Source organism: Herpailurus yagouaroundi, unplaced genomic scaffold (genome assembly GCF_014898765.1).
Source record: "Herpailurus yagouaroundi ecotype Mexico unplaced genomic scaffold, PumYag 188, whole genome shotgun sequence".
Taxonomy (NCBI): domain Eukaryota; kingdom Metazoa; phylum Chordata; class Mammalia; order Carnivora; family Felidae; genus Herpailurus; species Herpailurus yagouaroundi.
The window spans coordinates 10,520,442-10,539,789 of record NW_024412419.1 but is presented as its reverse complement, the minus strand read 5'-3'; positions in this window follow the sequence as shown (position 1 = coordinate 10,539,789).

The window sequence follows — 19,348 nt, the reverse complement described above, 5'->3', positions numbered from 1 at the left end:
CTCGAGATCATGACCTGAGCTGAAGTCAGACCCTTAATCGACTGAGCCACCCAGGTGCCCTGATTTTGTTGCATTTTTAAAATAAGATTATATGAGTAGGTATACAATAGAGGGTTGTTTTTTTAATGGATAAAATGAATTAATGCATGTAAAGTATGTAAGACAGTGCCTGGCACATAGTAAGGTCTCTGCAAATGTTAGATATAATTTAGCAAAAAAAAAAAAAAATGATCATACATAATTCAGTTATGATAAGAATATTTTTCAGTTCACTAATATTGGTCATTTAAATATGATTCACACTGTAAAATATTGGGGGGTTTTTCAAATTGATATAATGTCCGAGAAAGGAAAATCGCTACCAGAAGATGCATTGAAGATAATATGCTGTTATTGTTTTGCGCATCAGAATGTCACAACATCGCAGTACGTCTGTTACTGTGACTTTTATCTACTGTACATCCCCATTAGTTGCTTACACAGTCCTTCTTCATTTAAAAATGTGCACCACAGGGGCACCTGGGTGGCTCGGTGGGTTGGGCGACCGACTTCGGCTCGGGTCATGATCTCGCAGTTCGTGAGTTCGAGCCCCGCATCGGGCTCTGTGCTGACAGCTCAGAGCCTGGAGCCTGCTTCAGATTCTGTGTCTCCCTCTCTCTCTGTCCCTCCACTGCCCGTACTCTGTGTCTCTCTGTCTCTCAATAATAGATAAACGTTAAAAAAAAATTAAAAATAAAATAAAATGTGCGCCACACAGGTGTGTGTATATGGATGGCATGTAAATAAGTCTCAGTGCAAAGTGATTTCTTTCTGTGGCTCTTTTTTCCTTCAAAAATAACCATGGGATGCCCCTGGGTGGCTCAGTCGGTTAAGCGTCCTGCGGCTCAGGTCCCAATCTCATGGTTCACGAGTTGGAGCCCCAAGCGGGGCTGTGCGCTGACAGTGTGGAGCCTGCTTGGGATTCTCTTTCTACCTCTCTCTCTCTGCCCCTGCCCCGCTCACGGGCACACACTCTTTTGCGAAATAAATAAATAAACTTAAATAAATAAATAACTCTGGAACTCTAGTATGTAGGGAAGTGTTCTGCAGAGGGGTATCCTCATCTAACCTTTCTGCAATATCTGTGCTTCTCTAATTTCCTTCAAAGTTCATGTTTCAGTTGACAATGCCAGAGTAGCCTCACCTACAATGGACAGGCTTTTTGTTACACAATTTGTTTTATCGCAATCCTCTGATTCATATTCATTTTTTATAAGATAATATATTGCTCAGCAACAAATTATAATATGTGGACTTAGGTGTGCCTTTGAGCTGTTGATAGCAGTGGCTTTTACTAACATTTGGGCAATTTGTGTTAAGCCAAGGTAGAGGGTGGCTATCCTTCCTGCCTATTTCCTCGACTCTAAAAGTCTTCGGTATTCTATACTATTAAAACAATTAAAAAAAATGTTAATGTTTATTTCTCTTTGAGAGAGAGGGAGAGACAGAGTGCAAGCTAGGGAGGGGCAGAGAGAGAGGGAGACACAGAATTGGACACAGAGCTGTCAGCACAGAGCCCGACATGGGGCTTGAACCCATGAACCGAGAGGTCATGACCTGTGCCAAAGTTGGACGCTTAACCGACTGAGCTACCCAGGCGCCCCTATTTAAACAATTTTAAACATTAAGAAGAAGCAATAGTTTTACTCACATGAAAGAATAATAGTAGAAATATATGTTGTATATATGTGCATGTGCACGCACACACACACACACACACACACTCATATATATGCATACAAATGTGTACCCAAAATATTTATGTACGGATATGTGTGTATATGTAAGTCTCTCTGCCTTTTGTATATGAAACATACATTCTGCATATGTGTGTCTATGTGCATATATATAATACTTCAGAAATAGTAAGCACAAATAATAAACACGTAGCCTTTTGAATTTTCACAAAGTGAATATATTTTGTAAGGATCACCCAGGTCAAGAAACAGAACCTGACCAGCAATGTGCAAGCCCCTTCAAATTGTCTTTAATTCCCTGACCTCCAAGGAGAACTGCAATCCTAGCTTCTAATCTCAGAGATTAATTTCAGTTTGACTCAGTAGGCTTTTTTTTTTCTTGCACTCTGTGAAGCTTCAGAATTTACACACAACTGAGGTGCCTGGGCGACTCAAGTCTGTTAAGCGTCTGACCCTTGATTTCAGCTCAACTCATGATCTCACTGTGGTGAGATCGAGTCCCACACTGGGGTTCTGTGCTGAGCGTGGAGCCTTCTTGGGACTCTCTTTCTCTCCCTCTCTCTATGCCCCTTCCCTGTTCTCTCTCTCTCAAAAATTTAAAACAATAAAAACAACAAATTATTAAAAAACCGGGTGCCTGGGTGGCTCAGCTGGTTAAGCGTCCATCTTTGGCCCAGGTCATGACCTCACGGTTTGTGAATTTGAGCCCTGCATCAGACTCTGTGCTGACAGTGCAGAGCCTGCTTGGGATTCTCTTTCTCTCCCCGTCTCTCTCTCTGCCCCTCTCCCACACATGCACACCTGTCTGTCTGTCTCTCAAAAACTAAACCTAAAACAATTTTTATACACAACTGTGCGGGGGCAGGGGATCATATGCTCAAAACCCTGCAGCTCCACTCATGTCTCCAGTCCTTGAAGATCACAATAGCTTGGCTGGTTTCTTGATTCCCCAGCAGTACTTTTCTGCCGGGGCAAAGCTCAGATGTGTAGTCTCACTAGAGAATCAGCAAATACCCTCTGAAAAATGCCACCCCACAATGCCAGTGACTCCTCTCCCTCGCCGCGTGACCGCCCCACCCTTCATTCAATCAATGCATCTCCCCATTCATTGTTCCCTCACAGCTCTCTAATGCCACCCACACTTGATGAACTGTGCTTTATTCAGCCTTTTAAGTTGCTCTTGATGGGAGCACTGTTCCCTTATAAGATACTCTATCTTACTCTGAAACAGAAAACCAGAATATATGTCATATAATTTTGAGACCTACATTCTATTTCACAGTATGAACATTCATTTATGGCTGTGGTCAGAACCAGCAATAACATTGAAGATAAAACTAATTTAAATAGCAGGTGATTAATTCAGCCTTGTCTAAAATAATTAACTGAAACATTAAGATAGGCAAGGAAAGGGGTTGATAAAATATTGATTGTACTTGATTAGAGATAAAGTAAAATTCCCATTGTCTTCATTCCAAGGCAAGTACAACATACATCTACCAGATTTTGGAATGAACATTTTTGCTCAGGTGTTTTTCTCTAGGGTTGATGCAGCTCTCCCTGAAGATAGCTGCAGCCATAATTTTAGTGAACATACCTATGTCAGAACTTTGGCAGAATTACACTTAGTTTCAGCACCTAACACTTTAAACATGAGATGTCACCTCATACATGCTAGGATGACTATCATCAAAAAGACAAGAGGGGCACCTGGGTGGTTCAGTCAGTTAAGCATCCAACTCATGGTTTCATCTCAGGTTATAATCTCACAGTTGGTGAGTGTGAGCCCTGCATCGAGCTCCACACTGGCCATGCAGACCCTACTGGGGATTCTCTCTCTCCCCGTCTCTCTCTGCCCCTCCCCTGCTCATCCTGTCTGTCTCTCTCTCTTTCTCAAAATAAGTAAATAAACTTAAAAACTTTTTAAATAAATAAACAAAATTGGGACATTCTCAGACAAACCATGACAATCTGGTCATCCTCTGGGACACCTTCCCATACTCAAGGTTTACTCAAGTTCTGCCCGTATGGCACTTCAGAGACTTCTCCACCATCCAGTAGATCACAGTTGTGATCCCTGTAAGGTGTGGATCTCAGACCTGGGGGTGGGTGTGGGGGCTCTTCCTTGGGTACAACATCTCAGCCCAAGGCATAGTGGCTGCTACTTATATTCATTATTCGTACATTGTTTAGAATTTTCTTTTCTTCCAGTAAGCCATGACCTCATTACTCCAATTTCCTATTATATTTAATCATATGCTTTATAGGAAATCTTCCCCATTCAAATTTCTATGCTGTGTCTGTTTTGTATTTGTACCCTGACTGATACATATGGCACATTCAGTTTTTAAATAGCATTTAAAACATCACCTGGCACATAAAAGGTGCCAAATACATATTTGTTTATATATTATATACATTATATATTATATACATTATATACAATATATACATATATATATACACGTATTATATACATATATAATATATACATATATTATACATGTATTATGTTGGTATAAAAATTTTGCCTGTACCTCTCACACAGAATTGGACAATAGAAATACATTAGGGAACACTTTTCATGACAAAATAGAGCTGGTTCTAATATTGATATTAAACTGGATGGAAGAATATAAAACATGAAGAACTATACATTATTTTTTTTCCATCTTGTTCCATTCCAGAAGTACCACGGTGATGGAATTTGGGCCAAAGTCTGAAATAATAAAAAATGTCTTGCCTAAATATATTGGGGAGTAAAGGCTAATAACAAATAATTTACAGTTGTTGATAATATTTTGGGGAATAAAATGAAGAATTTTCCTAATTATTAGAATTTATGACCTTTAGGGAGCCTGGATGGCTCAGTCAGTTAAGCATCTCACTTTGGCTCAGGTCATGACCTCGCGGTTCTTGTGTTCGAGCCCCACGTTGGGCTCTGTGTTGACACCTCAGAGCCTGGAGCCTGCTTTGGATTCTGTGTCTCCCTCTCTCTCTGCCCTTCTGCTGCTCACACTCTGTCTCTCTCTTTCTCTCTCTCAAAGATAAATAAACATTAAAATTTTTTAAATAAATAAAAATAAATAAAAAAAAAAGAGTTTATGACCTTATGGTAGTAACCCAGGTTCACAAAGCCTAAAATAATATTTACATTTTCAAAACTGGAAGGTTAAGTTTAGGGTTTGGAATATCATCACCCCCCCCCCCCCTCAGCGGGAGTTAATTATAACATCACAATATGAGAACATGACCTTAACAAGTAGTTTCAAGGTTCAGATATTGTAAGAGAAACGGGTCATACTGACCAAGGAAATTCAATATTCCCTTTGAATTATTTGCCACCTCTAGAGTGTGCTTAACTCCTTCAACACTGATAATTAAGCCTGCATTTCTTAACAAAGAGAACTACATTGATTTTTTTCCAAGCGTTGATGATAGATTATTCCCTATTGTTAGAGATATTGCAAAGGTCTGCTATTTGTTTGGGGGAACCTCTTGGCTTATTGCTATATTTATGTTCTCTCTTCTTACGTTGGAGACTATGAGTCTATATCATTCATTCTCCGTATCTCAGAGGTTGCCCTTTGAGTTGCCCAAAGTTTTGAAAACCATTGTTTTATAAGTTTTGTCCAGTTTTTTCATTCTATCAGGTTAGAGTGTAAATCTGGTCCCTGTTCTTCAATCTCATTTGGAAGCTACTCAAGATTTTTGACTATTATTATATTATTGGGGGATTGGAAATAAGGCTTTAGTTTTAAATACTTTTTAATTCATAGAAATCAGATACCCTTAGATTAAGCCACACTTCCACATAAATGGAGCAAAGGAACGTAGTGTACACAACTAGTGATCCAGATTACAAATCAGTGGGAAGGTTTGGTTAATAAAACTAATTTTCAAGCAAGTTTTAAAATGATTGTACTTGAAGCTGATGCTAGACATGTGTGTAGGTAAATCTGCATTGAAGTTTCCAACCATCCACCTCAAGAGGACCTTCCCCGCATTTCCCATTAGGGAGATGGAAAAAAATGGGTTCAAGACCAACCTCAGCTCAGCCATGAGATCTGTGAAGTTCAGCATTATATATTTTCTGAAGTTCCATGTTTTGTGTGATTCAGACTGTTTTGTCAAGTCTTAGAAATCAATGAAAGGAAAAAAAATATATCTGCTTTTCTTCCTGTGCCTTCTGTTTGTCAAGATCTATACGGCCAGTTCGATGTTGGCATCAAAATTTTAGTTGTAGTGACAGACAGACTGAAGAGATGGAAAGCAGCCAGATCATCAGTGACTTGAAAGACTCAACAAGGGATTTTTGCTTCATTACTTCAGTTTTGAGAACTCATAGATACTACCTGAGGAGAGGAACTGGGATGTGTGACCTGTGTTTTGAAAGATACATTTATCAACAATCTTTTTAAGCTTATCACTTTCCCTAGACCAAATGAGATATATTAAAGTTACTTTTATTCTGAGAAAGAGATAACTTGTATCGTAAGTCTCAGAAAGCCAAGCCTGAAAAAATTAGTTATCTGATAAGTACTTTTGCTGATGTGTTTAGCAAAAAAAGAAAAACGTTTTCCACATTAAAGTTATGTATCACAGAAATGCCACGAATGGTGTAGGCTACATATTTCAAGAGAGTTTGCTCTTTTAGGCACTGAATGCTTCCTAAGTTCATAGCTGTAGTAAAGTATTTGATTTACAAGTTTTTAAGGGTACTGTTACAATCATGGCAAAGTTTCAAGTGGCACTGGTGTATCTGAAGCACAAACAACCATAACAACACATTTTTGAGAGTTTGAGTGTGTTTTTTTCCCCAGTGTCAAAAAATGAATGGATGGATGGTTATTATTTGGAAATGAGTACTAAGAAATGCACTATGAAAGTCTCGGCTCAGGGTGCCTGGGTGGCTCAGTCGGTTAAGCATCTAACTTTGGCTCAGGTCATGATCTCATGGTTCGTGAGTTTGAGCCCTGTGTTGGGCTCTGTGCTGACAGCTCAGAGCCTGGAGCCTGCTTCGAATTCTGTGATTCCCTCTCTCTCTGTCCCTCCCCTGCTTGTGCTCTCTCTCTCAAAAATAAGTAAACATTAAAAAAAAAAAAAAGAAAGAAAGTCTGGGTTCATTCCATTAAAAATATTGAGAAGTTACTATTTTGAAAAGATATCTGCACCCCTATGTTCATTGAAGCATTATTTACAATAGTCAAGATATTAAAATAACTAAGTGTCCATTAATGGATGAATGGATAAAGAAGATGTGGTAAACAAATGAGAGATGAGTAATAACAATGAACACCACAGAAATAAAACAATTGTAAGAGAATATTATAAAACACTATATGCCAACAAATTGGACAACATAGAAAAAATGGATAAATTCCTAGAAACACGTTAATACCAAGAGTGAAACACGGAGAAACAGAAAATTTGACAGGCCAATAACTAGCAAAGAAATTGAATCAGTAAGCAAAAAAATTACCAACAAAGTGCAGGACCAAATGGTCTCACAAGGAAATGCTACCAGACATTTAAAGAAGAGTTAATACCTATTCTTCTCAAATTATTCCAAAAAATAGAAAAGGAAGGAAAGCTTCCAAATTTATTCTATAAAGCCAGAATTACCCTATAACAAAATCAGATAAAGACACCACACACACATAAAGAACTACAGGCCAATATCCTGATGAACATAGATGCAAAACCTCAACAAAATATTAGCATATCAAATCCAATGATACTTTATTTTATTTTATTTTTTTTTCAAAATTTTTTTTTCAACATTTATTTATTTTTGGGACAGAGAGAGACAGAGCATGAATGGGGGAGGGGCAGAGAGAGAGGGAGACACAGAATCGGAAACAGACTCCAGGCTCTGAGCCATCAGCCCAGAGCCTGACGCGGGGCTCAAACTCACGGACCGCGAGATCGTGACCTGGCTGAAGTCGGACGCTTAACCGACTGCGCCACCCAGGCGCCCCCCAATGATACTTTAAAAAAATCATTCACAACGATCAAGAGGGATTTATTCCTGGGTTGCAAGGGTAGCTCAATATTAGCAAATCAACATGATATGTGACATTAATAAAAGAAAGGATAAGGACCATATGATCATTTCAGTAGATGCAGAAAAAGTATTGATAAAGTATTTGACAACATTCATTCATGATAAAAACCCTCAACAAAATAGGTTTGGAGGGAACATACCTCAAAATAATAAAGGCCCATATACGAAAGACCCACAGCTAATATCATCCTCAATGGGGAAAAACTGAGAGCTTTTCCTCTATGGTCAGGAACAAGACAAAGATGTCCATTCTCACCATTTTTATTCAACACAGTACTGGAAGTTCTAGACACAGCAATCAGACAACACAAAGAAACATCCAAACCAGCAAGGAAAAAGTAAAACTTTCACTATTTGCAGATGACATGATACTATATATAGAAAATCCCAAAAGACTCCTCGAAACAATTGCTGGAACTGATACACAAATTCAGTAAAGTTGCAGGATATAAAATCGATGTACAGAAATCTCTTGTATGTCTATACACCAATAATGAAGCAGCAGAAAAAGAAATTAAGGAATCAATCCCATTTACAATTGCACCAAAAATAATAAGCTACCTAGGAATAAACCTAACCAAAGAGGTTAAATACCTGTACTCTGAAAACTATTAAACACTAATGAAAGAAATTGAAGATGACAAAAGAAATGGAAAGACATTTCATGCTCATGGATAGGAAGAACAAATATTGTTAAAATGTCTATACTACCCAAAGTAATTTACATGTTTAATGCAATCTCTACCAAAAAAATACCAACAGCATTTTTCACAGCGCTAGGACAAACAATCCTAAAATTTGTATGGAACCACAAAAGACCCTGAATAGCCAAAGCAATCTGGAAAGAGAACAGCAAAGCTGGAGCATCACAATTCTAGACTTCAAGTTATATTACAAAGCTGTAGTAATCAAAACAGTATGGTACTGGCACAAAAATAGGCTCATAGATCAATAGAACAGAATAGAAAACCCAGAAATGACCCCACAATTATATGGTCAATTAGTCTTTGACAAAGCAGGAAAGAATATTCAATGGGAAAAAGTCTCGTCAACAAATAGTGTTGAGACAGCTACATGCAAAAGAATGAAACTGGACCACTTTCTTACACCATGCAATAAAAATTGATTAAGAACCTAAATGTGAGATCTGCAACCATAAAAATCCCAGAAGAGAACACAGGCAGTAACTTCTTTGACATCAGCTTCTTTCTAGATATGTCTCCTAAGACAAATGAAACAAAAGCAAAAACAAACTATTGGGACTACATCAAAATAAAAAAGATGCTGTACAGTGGAACAACCAACAAAACAAAACTAAACTAAAAAGTAGCCTTTGGAATGGGAGAAGATATTTGTAAATAACATATCCAATAAATAATTTGGCTAGTCCAATAATTTGGCTAGTCTCCAAAATGCATTAAGAACATAAAATTCAACACCCAAAAAATAAATAAATCAATTTAAGAATGGGCAGAAAACATGAATAGATACTTTTCCAAGGAAGATACACAGATGGCCAACAGACACATGAAAAAATGCCCAACATCACTCATCATCAGGGAAATGCAAATCAAAACCACAATAAGATATCACCTCACACCTATCAGAATGGCTAAAATCAACAACACAAGAAACAACAGGTGTTGGTGAAGATGTGGAGAAAGGGGAACCTCTTACACTGTTGGTAGGAAGGCAAGCTGGTGCAGCCACTGTGCAAACCAGTATGGAAGTTCCTCAAAACCCTAAAAATAGAACTTCCCTATGATCCAGCAATTGCACTACTAAGAATTTAGCCAAAGAATACAAAAATACTAACTCAAAGGGATACATGAACATCAATGTTTATAGCAGCTGGTGAATATCACCTCTTCTTTGCCCATTCATTAGTCGGGTACACTTGTGCTGTTTCCATAATTTGGTTATATATCAGTAATATATATACATATATATGTACATATATATAAATGAAATCAAAAGAATGAAATCTTGCCTTTTGCAATGACATGGGTGGAGCTAGGGAGTTAATGCTAAGTAAAATAAGTCAGTCAGAGAAAGACAAATACCACATTTCACTCATATGTGGAATTTAAGAAACAAAACAAAGGAGCAAAGGGACAAAAGGAGAGAGAGAGGCAAATCAAGCAACAGACTCTTAACTATAGAGAACAAACTGATGGCTACCAGATGTGAAGTGGGTAGGGGATGGGTTAAATGGGTGAGGGGGATTAAGGAGTGCCCTTGATGTGTTGAACACTGGGTGTGTACGGAAGTATTGAATTGCTATATTGTACACGTGAGAATAATACTGCACTATATGTTAACTAAGTGGAATTAAAAGAAAAACTAAAAAACATAAAAAAAGCAAAAAAAAAAGAAAATGTAGTGTATGTACACAATGGAATATTATTCAGCCATAAAAACAAAGGAAATCCTGCCATCTACAACAACATGGATAGACCTTGAGGGCATAATGCTAAATTAAATGAGTTAAATAAGTCACATAGAGAAAGACAAATACTGTAGCATCTCACTTGAATATAGAATAAAAAAAATAAGAAAACAAGCTCATAGATGCAGAGAACAGATTGATGGTTACCAGAGGTGGGGGATGGGAACAGGAGAAAGAAGTAAGGGAGTCACAAGGTACAAACTTCCAGTTATAAAATAAATAAATGAGTTCTGGAGATGTAATGTACAGCATGGTGACTATAGTGAATACCTTATTGTTTATTTGAAAGTTGCCAAAATAGTAGATTTTAAAGGTTTCATCACAAGGGAAAAAAGTTCTTTCTGAGGTGATAGATGTTAAATGAACTTGGTATGGTATTCATTTCACAATATATACATCTGTCAGATCATTATTTTGTGCACCTTGGACTAATACAATGTTATATGTCAGTTCTGTATCCATACAACTGAAAAAATTATAAGTATTAAGAGACAGGACATTTTAAAGTCACTATTCCTATCTATATAAACAGTGGTGCACCTATCACCAATAATAATCAGCCAATAATTTGGCTTTATTTTTAGTTAATGCTCTATAACCACTTAGTCTACGTGGCACTTGGATGCGTTTCCTGTGTTCCATGTTTGGGGAAGATTTCATATTCATTTCATTGTATACTACTACATATAGGATTCTGCCGTGGAAGACTGCACTATGACTTTCCAATTTATATTGTTTATAATTAACTTTGATTTTGGTTTCTATTTGGTCCCCTTTAGAAGGATGAAAGTGTACTTACAGGATAGCTTCAAAGCCTTGGCATTGGACTTCTACTCAATGACCTTGGCAAGCCATTTCATATGATTATTGATCTACAGATGAAAATCCTAATCCCTATCCATAGTTGTTTGATGGAGTAAATCAAATAGTAGCGTAACAATTGCCTAGCCTGGTGCCTGCCTTATAGTAATGGGTTTTAAACTACACTAGCCGGATCAGATGCCATTTAAGACCTAGGTATAATTAGGTTCCAAAATTTAGTTTTGAAAACTTAATACTAACAAACTGATAGTCTTGTTATGTCGTAATGACAAAATATTGGGATGTGGGGATATTTTTGTCCATGGTGACAATAGGAGAAGATCTGGAGAATAAAGATGATTTGAGGAAAACCATACATGTCACAAATTATACCTATCACATTGCTCTAGGTATAATAAAAGTTCCATATGTATGATTGTTAAAGCAAAGAATACAAGAACAAGAACAACAATGATAATAATGACATTGATAACACAGGAATTTAGGGTGGAAGGGCATACATGCTGACATTTTCAATGTCAGTTTCCAAGGGGAAATAAGGGTTGAGTCATTGGCCAATAATGACAGTAAGGCTTTAGGTTCTTATAACTCCCTATACCCCAAGAACTACATGATCTGTGCCATAGAGAGATCAAGGGATGACATTTGAGGGAAGGTTTTTGAAGGAAGAGTGATTTTTCAATTAGAAAACAGAAGAGTTGTCAAAGGTCAGAGAACACAATAAGGAAGGATAGACATAAAACTTTGAGTGGCATTTTGGGAAAATGGTAACCCAGTTGAAGTTATCTCCAAAACAAACTGAAGTGTCTCATCTATCTACATATTTTAACAATAGTTGCAGTTTTTATTTCTTCCTCCAGTCATTGCATCCAATGTAAAAATTGCTACTTTGCTATGTTACTGATGATTTTTTTCTTATTAATGAGACTCAATTAGTTCTCAAAAATGGGGGTAGGATGAAGGTTTATTTCACAAGTTTTCACATGTCATGTTTTCAGTATCATTCAGTTCAAAACACTTTCTGATTCATATTTCCACTTCTTCTTTGACCAATGGATGGATTATTCATAAGTTTGTTGCTCTATTTCTAAGCAGTTAGGTATTTCTGGTTATCTTTGTACTATTGACTTCTACCTCATTTTCACTGAAGTTAAGTTAGAAAATATATTTGGTATGACTTCTATCTTTTCAAATATGTGAAGCCTATTTTGTTTTGTTTTTTTATAACCCAGCATGTGGTCAATTTTGGCAAATGTTTCATGAACATCTTAAGATAATGTTATTCTATATTAATTGGGTACAGTGGTTAATATGTGTCTGTTAGGATAATCATGTTAATTTTTATTGTCCGCATATTTCATAAGAATGTAATATATCCAGAAAATATTTTGCATCTTTCTTTTATTCTTGAAGCCTTGCAAGCAACTTTGTAACTAATTATCTATATTTAAACTTAAAAAATATACCTAGATTATTTCAATTTTCAGATTAGCCCCTGACTGATGATAAACTGATAACAGTGAAACATTCCTTTCCGTGTTCAGGAGCAGAGGTAAATTGAAAGCAATGGTCAGGACAGAGAGCTCTTTATGCTACATATTCTTTTTATATGTATTAAGTATGCTATTTTCTTAAATATAAGTAAATTAAAATTTTGAACACGGTAAATAAAAATCACAATAGGTAAACTTTTAACCAAACCACTTTGCTAAAAAAAAAAAGAAAAAAAAGTAAAAAGTAGGTTTGGTATTATGGTTTATCACAATTTCTAATAAGATGGCTAACATTGCTTTCAATGAATAAAGTAAGACAGGGGAGAAATATCAATAGAAATATTTATGTCTAATAGTATTATGTATAATAATTACACAGGCTATTGAAATTGCATAAATGTAATCATGCTGATAAATTTGTAATTGAATATTTCACTGTCATTTGCTACTGTGTAGTTGTCATGTGTTTGTGCACAAAGTAGCTCCTTAGTTTGTGCCCAAGCTAAGACATTACGGTAAAATGAAAATTCAACATTTGCCTTACAAATTATTTAATATGGTTTTTAGGGATAAAATTGTATGAGATCTCAATTTTAAGATATTCCAGCAAACTAAAAGTAGCTAAAGCAAATATGAAAAATACTAATTTTACTAATTAGTAAATATAAGTTACAAGCACATTGGGTGCTTTTAAAACTAGCCTAGTTTTTTTCTATATGTTTAAATTTTTTCATCAAATTAAGTAAAAAAAACAGAAGACATAATGAGTTGTGTTTTAAATTCACCCCACCTGAGCTCTGGCAGTGGAGCCCCACATCACCCCTCTATAGTGATGTTGGGAACAAAGGCAGAAGGGAATGGCAGATAGAATTCAATTTCCTTATAACCTGCAGCCCAATGACAAACACTTGAGGCTGGCAGAGTAAAATGTTTCTCCAGGAACTGCCTACTGTCTTAAAGCTAATGCTTTGCTTTAATGCTTTGCTTTAAGGGAAAACAATCTTAGCTGGACAATAGCTAGGCCTCCAGTATCCTGGGAATCTTCTTTAGCATATGAAAATCTCACTGGAAACTTCCCCTGGGCTTTCCCTCCCTCCAATCCCCATAGTATAAAACCAGTCTCTCCTCATGGTCCCCAGGCAGTTCTTTCTGCCCATGGCTTCTGTCCCTATGCTTTAATAAAATCACCTTTTTGCACCAAAGACATCTTCAAGAACTCTTTCTTAGCCATTGGCTCTGGACTCCATGAACCCCACTGTCACCCCCCAAAACCTCATCAGTTACCACAGAGGTTTTCGTGCAATTTTACATTTAGTTATGAAAAAAAAAATTGAAAACAGGGTGCCAGTGTGGCTCTGTTGGTTAAGCGTTCGACTTTGGCTCAGGTCATGATCTCATAATTTGTGAGTTCAAGCCCTGCCTCGGGATCTGTGTTGACAGCTCAGATCCTGAAGCCTTCTTCAGATTCTGTGTCTCCTTCTCTCTCTCTCTGCCCTTCCCCAGCTCGCATTCAGTCTCTCTCTGTCTCTGTCTCTCTCTCCCTCTCAAAAATAAACATTAAAAGAAATTGAAAATGATTCTGATAACAGATCTTTAAGTGATATAAAAAACTATAAGTTTGTCTTAATATTTTGAAAATAAAGGTAATGTAAACATAATTTTATTGGGATTTTAAAAATCCATACTTTTTCTTTGAATATTTCCTTATTTATCTATCATTGCAAATATTTTCTTATCATTTGGTTTATCTGATCGGAAATGAGAAGGCAATTTGTCAACAAAGATTTCACTACTTATATAGAATATTGCAAATAATTATACGAACTAACATTTATTAGTGATGTTTATGTGCCAATCTCTACTCTTAGGTATACCACTGGTACAAATTGTTTGAAATTTAGATGTAGGTCTTAAGAAAAGAGTGTCACTATCTCCATCTTAGGTGACAAAACTGAAGATCAGTGAGTTTGAGTAATTTCTGGCACATCTTAGGCACGGTACAGGTAGAGGACACTTACCTGCGATGATGTCACTGGCAGTTCCCGAAATATTTCTGCAATATGCACATCCTTCCTAATAACGTGAAGGAAGTGAGAAAATCACAATTTCTAAATCAAAAAAATCTTAGTCCAATTTTAACTGTGATTTGATATAATTTTTGTTTTCTAGGGCTATAATATTCATTTGTGACATATTGAAATGAATCATATTAACTTTTGCTACCAAAATGGCAGGATAATCGTAATTGAAGGGTTTTCCAAATAACATTTTAGTTGAAACCCAGTTGTCAATACATCATTGAATATTAGATCCTAGAAACAGCACTAACCATAATACAAATATTTTCTTTAACTATATCTGATTAAAGAATTTACAAAGTACTTTGCTAATTACACTAGAATTTTACTTTAATTATAGTTGTACCAGTAGACGCCATCTCTATAGAACTTGTTTCAATTTGCCATTTAGTAAAGAGTTTGCAGTTTATTTTGCATTTAGTTTCAATTCTCCACAATGGGTATTTTATTACCTTAAAAGCCTTGTTAAAGAAACTCATCGATCAGAGATTGCAAATTCATAGCCTGAGGGCAGAATCTGGCCTCAACATTTGGCCTGAACAGTTTTTAAATTCTGGTTTGTGTCTTCTTAATATTTTAAAATAGAAAGATATATAATAAAAATCCAAATATCTTTACCGCAGTGAGGAAAAGCAAATCTAGAGATATAATAATTAAATAATATTTAATAATTAAATAATACTTGATTTGTAAGGAATCAAGGAAAAGAGATCCCAGATCCCAGTTAAGAAATGGGTAATTGAAATAAAAAAAAAAATGTTTAAGTTTCTTGAATTTCAATGCAGGATATTTATAATACTGACTAATTTAGGTAATATTATTTACATTTTATTTTTTTTTTAATTTTTTTTTCAACGTTTATTTATTTTTTTTGGGGGGACAGAGAGAGACAGAGCATGAACGGGGGAGGGGCAGAGAGAGAGGGAGACACAGAATCGGAAACGGGCTCCAGGCTCTGAGCCATCAGCCCAGAGCCTGACGCGGGGCTCGGACTCACGGACCGCCAGATCCTGACCTGGCTGAAGTCGGACGCTTAACCGACTGCGCCACCCAGGCGCCCCTACATTTTATTTTTAAGTGTAGGTATTATATAAATACATATGTCAGTTTTTTGGAGTAAACACAGAGCTTTTATCAATTTTTAATTTTCTAAGTAATAGAGTAAATATAATAAAACTCTAGAAGATTCAGTGTAAAAGGAAGAAAATGATATAAAGGTTAGAGCTAACCAAATATTAAACAAAATACCAAATTACTCTGGAGTTGAACAGGCTTATTTTGGGGGAAGGGTGGTATATTGACTTCCTAAAATCCATTTGCTGAGTTTATCGAGTTTTGAAAATTATTGAAGATACTTCTAGTAGTGCAGAAAATTATTTGTCTTTGAAATTTCATGCTTTAGTTAAAATTTTCTCTCTGGCTTGGTAATTATGCACACAATCTTTGCTCCGAGTCTGCTCAGGGCAATCTGTGTCTCTTCGTATGTTCTAAGCATTTGTTACATAATGGAAAGCAGATATTCTGTTAGATTTCCTCTTCCATAAAACCGGGACTGAAATATACATGTATTTCATATAGTTATTCAGTTCTGATTTTCAAACCCGTTATTCTTTTCTTTTAAGCCTCTCTTTTTATTTGGGGGAATGGACCTCTTGATATTGTTTACCTTCAGTCTGTATTAACACAAGGTCAAATGCATAAGATAGCATTTAGCGCCTTGAATCCATAGTCACATCTAACAGGAATCCATCACCTACACCCTAGGAGAGTGACAGAATTTATTATCGCTCTTTCTCAAACTCCAGCTTTATTTATTTTGTGAGCACTCTAAAGAAAATAGCACAGTTAATGGGTAATTCAGTGAAGAATCACTTTTCAATTATGTAGGAAACCATTTGTTAGTGTCAGAATGTGGAAGTGGAGGAAGTGCAGCCCGTGTTGAACAATCGTTTTTAAAAATTAGAGGACACGAGGAATTATTGTGGTTTGTGCTTTAAAATTTTTAGCTTACCATATCCACAGCAAGATTGGGCTGTTTTAAGGGTCCAGGGCTTCTAGAACATGCCACATAGCATAGTCCTGAGGAAGCATGGGGTAGCAGTTACGGTATTCATTACACTACTGTAGGTATTATCCACCTATTATATCACTTAATCTTCATTTTGAAGAGTAGATATTCACAAATACAATGATGTTCATATACACAGAAATGGGAACCCAGATCAACTGACTTCAATAGTTTTGAAGAATTCAAGACTGATGGATCCAGATCTGAGAAAAATTTCACCTGACGTAAACCTCACACTGATAATAGTAAACCAGTCCTGGGTCTCTATCTTCAAAGAAGTTGTAATTTAACCAAGATAAGGAGATAAAGAAGAAGAAAAAGGAGAAGATGGAGAAGAAGGGGGCCCAGGACTGGAGGGGTGGGGTGCAGGTAGAAACACTACCTAGCAAAACAAATACAAACAAATTCGGGAAACATGAATAAAAAGTATCTTGAATAGGGAAGCAACCCACATGTCCACCAACAGATGAATGAATAAAGAAGATGTGGGGAAGGGGAGCTCCTGGGTGGCTCAGTTGGTTAAGTGTTGGACTTTTGATTCCAGATTGAGTCATGATACCAGGATGGTGGGACTGAACCCCTCATCAGGCTCCTTGCTGAGCATGAAGCCTGCTTGCGATTTTCTCTCTCTCTCCCTCTGCTCCTTTCCCCCACTCATGCCCTCTCTGCCTTAAATTAAATTAAATTAAATTAAATTAAATTAAATTAAATTAAATTAAATTAAATTAAAGATGTGGTAAAAATGTGGTATATCTATATCTATATCTATAAATATATAATGGAATATTACTCAGCCATAGAAAATAGTGAAATCTTGCCATTTGTCACAACACGGATGGACTTAGAGGGTATTATGCTAAGTAAAATAACTTAGAGAAAGACAAACACCATGTGATTTCCCTTGTATTTGAAATCTGAAAAAGAAAACAGGGGTGCCTGGGTGGCTCAGTTGGTTGAGCCTCTGACTCTTGATTTCAGCTCAGGTCATGATCCCAGGGTCATGGGATTGAGCCCCACATTGGGCTCCAAACTATGCTGATCGTGGAGCCTGCTTAGGATTCTCTCTCTCTCCCTCTGCCCCTCACCCACTCATATTCTCTCTCTCTAAAATAAAAAAAAAAAAAAAGAAATAAGATAAAAGAATAAAAACTAAAAAAAAAAAAATAATAATAAGAAAGCAGAAACAGACCTATAAATACAGAAAACAAACCGAGAGTTGCTGGTGTTGGGGCAGTCTGGACGAAATGAGCGAAGGGAAGAGGGAGATCTGGGCATCCAGTTATGGAATGAACATGTCTTGGGGATAAAAAGTACAGCATTGGGAATATAGTCAATTATATTGTAACAACAAGTAGGTGACAGACGGTGGCTACACTTGTGGGGAGCCCAGCATAAGGTAGAGACTTGTCAAGTCACTAAGCTGTACATCTGAAATAAATGTCACAATGTATGTCAACTAAGCTTCAATTAAAAAAAATAAATATCTTGAACTAGATAGTCAATGCACAGATGAACTCATGTGAATGTGGTATATTAGCTTTCTATTGCTTCCATAACAAATCTCTGCAAATATATTGGCTTAAAACAACACAGGCTTATTATTTCACAGTTCTGTAGGTTTAACTCAAATACGGGGCTCACCAGGGTGAAAACAAAGTGCTGGCAGAGCTTCTCTCCTAGCAGAGACTCTGGGGAATAATCTGCTTCCAAGATCATTGAGAATATTGGCATTTGTAGGACTGGTCCCAGTGTTCTTGCTGGTCAGTTTTGGTTTTGTTTTTTTTTTTTGTTTTTTTTTTTACATTTGTAGGATTTAAAGCCCATTGTTCTTACTGGCTGTCACCCAGGCCCCACCTTTGCCCCTAAGGACTGATTGTATTCCTTCTCAGGTTCTCCAATGAGCTCCTGGAGACATCCTGCTCTGATCCTTGCACTTGGGCACCTCCAGCCCCATGTTAGAGCCAAAGCAGCATGTCAAAAATACCTCATGCTTGGGGTGCCTGGGTGGCTCAGTTGGTTAAGCATCCAACTTCCAGCTCAGGTCATGATCTCATGGTTTGTGGGTTCAAGCACCGAGTCAGGCTCTGTGCTGACAGCTCAGAGCCTGGAGCCGGCTTTGGATTCTGTGCCTCCCTCTGTCTCTGCCCCTCCCCTGTGAGTGCTCTGTCTCTCTCTCAAAAATAAATAAACGTTAAAAAAAATTCTTTTAAAAAAATACCTCATGCTTGGACTCTTCCTGACCTCCTCTTGCACATCATCTCTTCTGTCTTTCTCTTCTCCAGCATCATTCTCCCCTCAGCCTGAGCACGTTGTGTGCTTTTAAGGACTCATGTGGTTAGATTGGGAATTCCTAGATAATCCAGGATTATCACACTTAAAAGTCCATGACCTCAGTTACATCTGCAAAGTCCCTTTTGCCTTGTAAGAAAACACATCAATGTGATCCAGGGATTGGGGCATGGGCAGCATCGTGGCCGGGATGTGGATTGTTTGATATTCAGCCACAGATAGTCAAGGGAAAAGAAAGTCAACTTTCTGAAGTAACTGAGAATTGAAAGGTGTAAGTTGGTCTTTGATCAACCTGGGAGAAAATGGCCTTTGGATAAATGATGATTTTTGGAACCAAGCCAATGGA